We start from the raw sequence: 8,202 nt of genomic DNA on the forward strand, positions 1-8,202 counted from the left end.
ATATTATAAAAAACGTCAAGGATCACACCAGCTTGTACAATTGTAATTAAAATATTAAAACATTTTTGTTTTAATATTTTGTATAATTTGTTCAAAATATGGGAATAAATACACAAAACATTAATTATAGTACATAAATAAAATAGTCGTAATCGATCAAAATAAATCTCAAACGTAACAAAGATAATTTTATTTTAATAAATTATGTTTTAAGTGCAAAATAATAAATGTTGTATGTGTTTATTTTTAAAAGAGACTAATTTTATAACATTTTTTCTTTTTTTTTCATAAGACAACAAAAAAAACATATTTATCATTCTGATGAGAATTTAAGAGTTCGGGGTTCGTTCGCAGATTTGTGACTTTTTAAAACATGTTTTGTGATTTTTTATAACAAAAGACTTCATCCACGTTTTTTTCTAATGTTATTTTAAGTTACCATACGTAATAAGTTATTAAATGTGTAATAAATTATTTTGTAATAAAATAATGTTCAAATGATATTAAAATATATTTTATAAGAATTAAAATTATTTAAGTAATTCGATTTGTGAAGTAATTATTTTACTTTATTAATTTTTCCTTCCCTTGTTTTTTTTAATATCTTTATAAAGGACTTTTATACAATATGTACATGATAGTCCTATACTAAACTTATCTATATAAAACTAACAATTTTAACATTTTTAAATAAACTAAATTATAATACTAAATTATTACTAGAAGATCTTAATAGTGCTAAATACAAACTCTAGTATAGATTTCGACTTCCAATAAATTCAGGTTTAACTTGGACACCAAATCTCGTCTGCTCCGTTTGTAACGGACGAATTCCATCAAAACATGTCATACGTCTTGTACATAACTACATACTTCGCATTTGGCGTGTCTACTTTTTTCATTAAATATGCGAATTTATTTAAAAGAATGTGTCTGGACCTTAGTCTTAGTGCTGTTACAACAAGTCCGTCTCATATTCGTCTTAGCAAACCATGGAATAGGTACGAGGAGGCTGACACTGGATCGTTTTATACCAAACCTTCTTCAAGAGAGCGTTCGTCAAAATATTCTTTATATTTTTTTTTTTTATTAATTTTATGTTTACATTTTGGTAAAATTTCTTTCCGTTTCTTTCTGTTAAAGACGATGGCACTTTTCGAGGGCATTAAAAATTCAAAGTTTTATATCTGTAACAATTTTTTTTATTGTGAATATTTTTTTTCTTTTATATCTTTATGATTTTATGATATAATACAACAATGAAATTATTTATAACTATAATAAATCGTGGGACTTTTAAGTATTCCATATCTAAAAAAATATCAGAATTTTATACTGAGGAGTATTTTTAAGTGCAAAAGAACATCTACGATATAGCTACTCCGTTAGTATTAAGTAATAAGTAGTGGGCATATAATTGGAACGAAGTTCCTTACGGCAGGCTTGACATTTGGCTGGGCGACCGAACTGACAAAAATGTGATACTAAAACCGTAAGAAAAATTTATAACGGAAGTGACGTAATATCAATCAATGGCTTTATCTATTTTTGTTGACAGTATAAAATTACCATATTATGTTTTTTTATTTCACTTAATAGTTTGATTATTATTATTATTTTCTTTGATCTATTTTATTGAGTATTTGTTATTTTCTAAAATACTAAATTTCCTAAATACTTTTATGTACTTAATTAAAAACCAATCAATAAAATTAAAAAAAAATCAAGAACTAGAAAATATATATAAAATTCAACATATTTTTTTCAAATTGTGTTGCTTCTATACTATCCGAAAGAACTTCGTTCCTTCCTACCTGGTGTTCCATGACACCACATAATTTTTAATAATAAAATTGTTGTTATTATTTTGTTACATTACAATATTGCAACTAATTTCATGGTTTTCTTAATACCACAGCTGTTTGACAATTTTTACACTTATAAATAAAACAAGAACGAGGGAAAAAACAATATAATAATAATAATAATAAGCGTTTATTTACAGACGTGTACAGCCATAGTGTATTAGTGTGTTAGTAACAATATAGGTTTAAAGAATATTTATTTTCTCATTGAAAACACACAGTCACTTACATGAGAAACATGTGAGAAACTATCAACATACCTATTATGTGGGTAAAAATACAAAAATTGTCCAGCAGTTCACAGATACATTACGATTTATACGAGATAAGATACACTGTATTTACAACGAATTTCTATCACCAAACATTTTACATACTAAAATTAGTCCATTCCTCAACTTATAATCAATATTATCTATCCATTATCTATCTTGCATTCAAAATAAGTGGTGGCAAAGTACTCGTACTAAGATGATACTATCACAGTCGCCGGTCGCACACCGGCGGGCGGTCGAGGCTACGTCCGCATAGGGACGCAAGTAAAAGTTCACTTTATTTAAAATGAATGCAAGACATGTTTTCTAAGTCCATTCTTAAATATATTTAATGATTTGCAGTTTTTTAATGCGTCTGGTAATTTATTATATAATTCTGCTCCTTCGAAACCCAAGGTCCTTTGTCTGTATTTAGTTCTAGTTTTTGAAATTATAAAAGTTTTTTCAGGACTTCGTTGACTATATTTTGGTATTCATTGTTTAGTGTAAATTTTATTTTTGAATTAATTTTTTTTTTTTGTATAATTTTATAAATAAGTAATAGCGTATGAAAGTGGTATAATGGATTAATATTCATAATTTTCGTTTCCTTGTAATTTTTTTCTATAGTTATAATTAAATAACGTTTTTATAATTTTGTATTGTAAGGTTTATAGTTCATTTAATTTTGTTTTTGATGCTGTTCCCCATAATTCGATAAGGTATGTCAAATGTGATTTAATGTATGAGTTATATAGCATGAACTTAACTTTGCGGGGAAAACGAGCAATATTATATCGAATGGCAAGGAGAAACGAGGTAAGCTTAGTCTTAATATAGTTTATTTGAGAAATCCACATTAGATTGTGGTCAATTCTTAAACCGAGATATTTTTCTTCTTTTTTTCTATTAAAACTACCATCAATAGTAAATTTTTTACAGTCTCCAATTTTTTTTATTTTTTGGCTTAAAAATACACTAGGAGGTTTTGGATACATTTATCGTGAGTAAGTTATAATGAAACCAATCAAAAAAAGTGTTTAAATCCTCCTGCGCCTCTGTCTCAATCGCGTCCATGGAGCGCCCAATTAAAATAGACAAGTTTCATCGGCATAAAGTGTTAATTTACCGTGTAGCATTTTAGAAATATTGTTGACGTAAACCAGAAACATTAGCGGTCCTAGGATTGACCCCTGTGGTACACCACATGTGATGGGTTGCGGGTCACTTTGAATATCGTTAATCGTTATTTATTTATTTAACACATAGCAAATTGAACTAAACAACATTTGGCTAATGAAAGGTCTTCATGTATAAATATGTTAATGTTAATGTTATATATATATATATATATATATATATTCTTTATTGCACTTGAAAAAAAATCATAATTACAAGTCATTTTTACAAAAAATGTTGGCAAGGGCGAACTTATCTCTGTAAGAGATCTCTACCAGTCTACCCATGGTGGTGAGAGAAGATGTTATCGCGGGACTCATAAGCGCATTTGTGATAAAGTGAAAAAAATAACTGAACAAAAAGTTAAAAAATAATAAAAAAAAGCCATATACTTATTTTGCTATATATACATTCAAAATTAGTGATATAAAATACATATATACTCAAATACATACACAGTTACATGCACATATACATGCATACATACCCACATACATACCTACACATATACATACATAAATACATACATACACACATACATACATACACATATACATACATAAATACATACATACACACATACATACACATACATACATACATATATTGAGAGTACAACAATTATGAGAGGTTCATAGCTTCGGAGAAAAGATGTTTCCTTAGCCTGTCCTTGAAAGCATAAATTGAAGTGCTGTCTTGGATCACTCACCTGGTACTTATCACTAAGGTAAGACTTCAACATCTGAAGAACTGTATCAGTTATGCCGACGCTTTCAAACTTGTTAAGTAATAATTTATTACTGACGGTATCAAAGGCTTTTTGTAGGTCGATAAAGACTCCTAAAGCAGTTTTTTTGACATTCGGTAAAGAAATTTATAGAAGAGAAATATTCGTCTAACCGTATAAAAATAATTTTTTTCGAGAAATTTTGAAATAACCGGCAGCAGAGATATTGGACGATAATTGCTCGGGTCATTTAAAGCCCCAGCCTTGTGAATTGGGTTAACTTTTGCAAGTTTCAGAGAAGCAGGAAAATGACTTTGATAGAGGAGTCTATTAAAACAATTACTTAGGTTTTGAGCCACTAGACTACTAATGCATTTGATATGTTTGGTGCTAATGCCGTGTATACCAGAGCTAGTATTATTGTCAAGGTTATTAATAATTTTTAAGACTTCTTTTTTAGTGCATGGTGAAAATTTGTTTAGCTTTTTATCTGAATTGTGAGATGGCGTCTAATAAATTGAGCTTTTATGAAATTGTGTCGATATCTCGTTTGCTAGTTTAAGACAAACAATATTTACTTATAATCTATGTTAGTTATTGTTAGTACGATGATAATATAATATAATAAAATAAAATAATCATTTTAGTTGGCCCGTCATTGTCTCTATCCAGTAGTTTTGAATAGAACAATCAGGGCGAGCCGATAATATAGTATTGTGTTTTACGGAAAATATTCATCAATAGGTTGTCAGAAATGACATTAGTCGCCGCGTTGGCGCGCGGGGTCAGCTAGTCTTATATATAAAATTTTCGTGTCACAATGGTACTTAAAATACTCCTTCGAAACGGCTGGATCGATTTTTATGAAATTTTGTGTGCATATCAAGTAGGTCTGAGAATCTGCCAACCAAATATTGAAGGAAATTATATGAACATTTATGTTATGTAGAAAAAAATCTGAGCAAAACGTAACCCTATCTTTAGTAGAACTTTGTCACGTGTCGTGTTGATCTCGGGTTTTTCGTTTAGCATAACATTATTTATTTAACGTTTATTTTTAGAGTTTATTTTACTTTACTCCTTAAGAATCGATTTTCATATAAGGCCCCCGGTATGAAAAAATATGAGGTGTAAAATCTACTGCGAATAGCTGTTACGTATCGGTGCGCCATCTATCGGACAGTGTGGTTACGGCAGCAAAGAATATAGCCACCCCCTCTCTTCCCGTGGGTGTCGTAAGAGGCGACTAAGGGATAACACAGTTCCACTACCACCTTGGAACTTAAAAAGCCGGCCGATGGCAGAATAACCATCCAACTGCTGGCTTTGAAATACAAAGCGACAAAGCCAGCCCTGCGGTCACCAACCCGCCTGCCCAGCGTGGTGACCATGGGCAAAACACATGAGTTCACGTCATTTTTGCCGTGAACTTGTGGAGGCCTATGTCCAGCAATGGACTGTAACAGGCTGAAATGATCATGATGATGATGGAGTAATAATAATTGTGTTTGCTCGCAAACGAAAAAAAAACCGACTTCAATTACATCGACGAGTAATACAACGCAGATCGACGAAAAAATAGTCAAGTAACAACGCATTATCAAAGATTACTCAAAAAGTAGTTATCAGATCTCGATGAAATTTAAATGTGACTACATGATAATCATCAGCTTTCGATTAAATTAAAAATCATTAAAATCGGTACAACTAATAAAAAGTTATTGCGGATTTTCAAGAAGTTCCCTCGATTTCTCTGGGATCCCATCATCAGATCCTGGTTTCCTTATCATGGTACTAAAATAAGAATATCTTCTTTCCAACAAAAAAAGAATTATCAAAATCGGTACACCTAGTAAAAAGTTGTTGCGGATTTTCAAGAGTTTCCCTCGATTTCTCTAGGATCCCATCATCAGATCCTGGTTTCCTTATCATGGTACTAAACTTGGGATATCTCCTTTCCAACAAAAAAAGAATTATCAAAATCGATACATCCAGTAGAAAGTTATGCGGTATAATACAACGTAGGTCGACGAAAAAAGCGTCAAGTAAAAACGCATTATTAGATATAGCTCGAAAAGTAGTTGTTAGATCTCAAATAAATTTAAATGGGACCAATTGGCACACACCACCTTTCGATTAAAAGAAAATTTGTCGAAATCGGTCCACCCAGTCAAAAGTTCTGATGTAACATACATAAAAAAAAAAAAAAATACAGTCGAATTGAGAACCTCCTCCTTTTTTGGAAGTCGGTTAAAAATATCCAAACTGTTGTACCTAATATGAAGTTTATATTTATGCTATTTATAATATAAAACCTACTAACGACCTGTACTGGCTTCGCAAATGTATGAACAATGTGTTCGCAATGAGTTAAAACTATAAATCAGATAAGGCTGCGACAATTTGACAAACATGTAACAAACAACTGTTTAACGTTAAATTATATTTTTTCATAAAACAATGTTTAACACTCGCATATCGAGAGATATTAATTCAATTATTTTTAAATATGTTCAACACTCAAGGCAACTTACACACTTATTAAAATAAAGATAATTAATGACTAAGAAAACAGTTTGCTATATAAACCCCACCGTTTTTTTCTTCTATAATCAGCGTTACACATGAATGCGCCCAAAGTATTGGTGAACTATAATTATATACAAGTAGATACATACAATTGCAAATTGCAATAAATAGTGTTCAGAGGTATAATTTATAAACTGAGATTTTTTTATACACTTATTTTACATTTGTTTCAGATTTGGAGATGTATTGGATGTATCAGATGTCGTTCTCTATCTGTTAAGCGATAAAGCTAGTCTCATAAATGGTGTTGAATTGCTTATTGATGGGGGATTTCTTGCAACATGATAATTTTACATACAATTTTCAAATACATGAAAAACTACTATGTTTTACTAAATTGTTAACGATATTAAATGTAATCTATAATTATAAATTTTTATTGTGTTTATCTGTTTATTTATTTTCGTAATATAAAAAATAAACATGTAAAATAGATAATTCACTTTAAGACATAGGTAGTAGAATATACACAAAATTGTGAACCGTTATTTTGTGTAATAGAGCCGGGTATAAGTTCCTTGTTAAATTTTAAGTAGGTATTCTGTGGAGCATGTAGGAGAAAAAAGAAAAGTTGCCAAGTTGGTTATCGCTTTCTGCTTTAATTGACTAAATTGGAATAACAACTAAATTGTTTTTAGCCAATTTCAAAAAAAGGAGGTGGAAAAAGGTGGTCTTAATTCGACTGTATTTTTGAATTGACATTTCTTTAGAATCGTTGTGATTTGAAACTCGGTGAAACGAAAATGCATGACGATAAAGAAACAAACATTATAGTATATGAGATAAAATACAATACCGCTCACGTAAGCGACGTTTAGCATGGCGCTCACGACCTAGCTTTTTCACGAGACCATCGCCGATAGAACAAATCGCGACGCCCTATGTTCATACGACTTTTCAGAATTTTCACTTCAGCCGTGTGTGAATTGCACTCATACACTTTTTTATGTATGTTACATCCGAACTTTTTACTGGGTAGACAGATTTCGATGATTCTTTTTTTAAATGAAAGGTGATGCTTGTCATGTAGTTCCATTTAAATTTAATCGAGATCTGACAAGTACTTTTCGAGATAAATGTCTAATAATGCTTATTTACTGGATTATTTTTTGTCGATCTACGTTGTAACGTTGTAGTATATCTCATAGCTTTTTACTGGGTGTACTGCTTTTTATGATTATTGTTTTAATCGAAAGCTGAAGCTTGTCTTGTAGACATTCAAATTAGATTGAGATCTTTTATGACTCCTTTTTGAGTAATCTTAAATAACGCATATTTACTTGACTATTGTCGATTGCATGAACACAATTATTTTGAGAGCTTGAGATTTAGAGACAGAAGTTAGGGTATATAATCCCTAAGTAATATTTTTCGAGTATACTTTTATTATTTTTAAAAACTTTAATTTGAACAGTTAAAAAGTATCATGCCCAGTAAAGTGAGTACGGGTCAGCTACCGCGATGCTCGGCGATGAGTCCTGGAAGTCGATGGTCCTGTAGCTTGCAGATTAAGGACCCTCCATTTAAAACGGCTGAAGGCTCCCGCAGGGCTTTGGTTGGTATTGCACCCCCAAGTGCTGAGGCTGAC

This window comes from Melitaea cinxia, chromosome 10 (assembly GCF_905220565.1).
Source record: "Melitaea cinxia chromosome 10, ilMelCinx1.1, whole genome shotgun sequence".
In the NCBI taxonomy this organism is placed as follows: Eukaryota; Metazoa; Arthropoda; class Insecta; order Lepidoptera; family Nymphalidae; genus Melitaea; species Melitaea cinxia.